Consider the following 2718-nt stretch of genomic DNA (forward strand, 5'->3'; position numbering starts at 1 on the left):
ATTAGGGATGATGTCATATCACACATTTATGAGTATGGTATGAATTTGCGACTCCTTTTCACTTGTTTGATTATTTTATGTTATATGATGTATATGTTGTTGTTTTTGTATTGGTGGTTATAGGTTTATAGGTACCAGACATAGACTCCACCTAGTTCTATAGGTGTGAGAATGTCTTTATCCCAATGGCAAGTTGATCAGAGTTGACATGAAATCCCATTCTACACTCTTGGTTTAGCTGGTACCTTGTCAATTGATGTCTTGGTTGGAGTTGTTGTGTTTAATGTCATGTGGTATTGTATGTTACCCTAAGTTGGGTTGTATTGAGGAGTTCAGATTATTCGTTGATTAAATTATTAATTAATTACTTGGCCTATATAGTATTAATGTTAAAATAAATTAATGAATTCTATTTATTATTTAAATAATTATTATGGATTAATTATTGTGAATTATTATTTATATTTTTTTTTGGTGACTAATTATTTAATTAGGCTTTTGATTTATTAGGTTTATTTTATTAAGCCTTTATATTTTATTTGTTTTTTGTTATTATTTATTTCCCATTTTCCCATTTTATTTATTATTTAATTTTTTATCTTACCGACCCTATTATACGATTGGCTGTGAGATTTGGAAGGTTTAAATAATATTATTTTATATCATTTTACTTTGATTTTGGGTAAGATTGGTAAGAAATATTATATTTCTAATTATTTTGATTTGTTGGGAGTTTTCGCATAACTTGGTTTAATTTTCTATTTATTTGTTTTTCTAAGTTTTTGCTGGGTTGGGTGGCTGGAGAAAATTGGTATTGTCTGAAGATGTTTGAGTTTTGAATTATTGGAGCTTGGCTTTGGATTTTTGTTGGATTGAGGATTGGATTGTGCTTCATCATATTTTCTTGTCATTAACTTCAACTACCAGGCCAGAGGATTTAACTTTCTTGCATTTTCTCTTTGGAAAGATTTTCTGCAAAAGATTTTTTGCAGGATGATTTGGGATTACCTATATAGATGGATAAATATAAATATATGCATAAGAGGCATTTTGATAAATAAATTTTATATATAGTCTTGAACTATTTTAGGGAGTTGGGATTTTAATTTGTGATTTATCGGGAATGATTCTTGTATTCACACTCTATATTTATTATGAACTTCCAAATTTCGATCAACTATTCCTACCTCGTCAATTATTTTGTAGCTTTTTACTTTTTGTGTTGATTTATGCATTCTAATTTATTTATTAAATCATTTTGGCTGGAGAACTTGGGAATCCTTCTCTTCTATGAATAAGATTCTTCTATTGCTGCCAGAAGTTGTTTTTTGCATGTGCTTGCCAAGATATGTTTTTCTATGACTTGGCTATAATTGGGTGTTATTATTTCAATAGTTTATTTCCTTGATTTATATTTCATGTTGCGCCCATTATGGGATGGTTTCTCATCTCTCTGTATATGGAATTTTTTACTTGGCATGGTCATACCATCTCTGTTTTGTGAGTTTTTATGTCCCTGTCACATATGCGCTATAGGTTTAAATGAACACAATAGTTTATGTGTTAAATGTGTTGCATTATTATACAAAAGAACTAATCAATTAAGTAAAGACATTGTTGAGTTAGACATATGCACTATAGAACCTGAAATATGCATTGTAGGATCTGATAGATGTGCTACAAAACCCAATATATGCACTAGTTTGTTTTATGAATGCATTGTCTAACCTATTAAATGAGCTACACTGGTTTTCATATGAATTGATTTGTCTTGTGAAGGCATTGATTCAGTCTGTGTATGTGCCAAACTATTGTATTTGGATTTTTGGGTTGATTTTGGCTTTTGTCAGTCCAAAGACTATCATTTAGTTCTTTTGAGTTTCCTAAGATGTTTTGGGATTGAATTATTGATCAAAATTGAATATTTGCATTATTACATGAACTAAGCAATATGAGATATACCTTTCTATGGTTTTGGGATCATGTTGAAGATACTTTTGATATTGCGATTATTGGATGATCTATATGATTTCATTTTTCCTATAAGGTTGTTATTATTGATATTGGTTATTCATGTACTTATTGATTATGTTTGATTGAGAACCTTGGCTATCTGGGTTAAGCTTTTTTTTATAGACCTTGTTGTTGCATATGTGTATGTTGATACCCTAATGTCTAGGAGCATGATTAGGGGGAGTGGGCTTCCAATAGACTATCGATCTCATGAGGAATAAACCACTAGGATTCCTTATGTTAAGGAGTTGGGAGTCGAGGTCTTGACCATTGGGATAACTCATTGGAAGTTTATTGTAAAATCAAGTGATAACCTAATAAATTAATCCTAGGTGGGATTGGTAGTAGTAATTCACCCTAACAAGATAAGAAATATATTTGTGGTGCCCCTACTCATGGCCCAAAATGCTAATTTAGCCTCGGGAGGAGTTTTGTGAAGATCTTGGTAATTTGGATAAACTAAACTACCTGGTTTCCTCAAAGGTTGAGATGGTTCTGCATGTGTGTCATGGATGTTGGGATAGGATATTTAGCTCACAATTTCTAGGATATCTGTTGTTGTTTGTGGTGATAGATTATGATGACACTCTTCCCTACATGTTGGTCCTAGTTCCTTATGCTTTGATTGTTGGAAAGCCTCTAAATTTTTTGTGCTTTTGATTTAGCCTTGTCATATGATTCAAATTATTGTTTATGTGGTTGTTG

Source organism: Cryptomeria japonica, chromosome 7, assembly GCF_030272615.1.
Source record: "Cryptomeria japonica chromosome 7, Sugi_1.0, whole genome shotgun sequence".
NCBI lineage: Eukaryota > Viridiplantae > Streptophyta > Pinopsida > Cupressales > Cupressaceae > Cryptomeria > Cryptomeria japonica.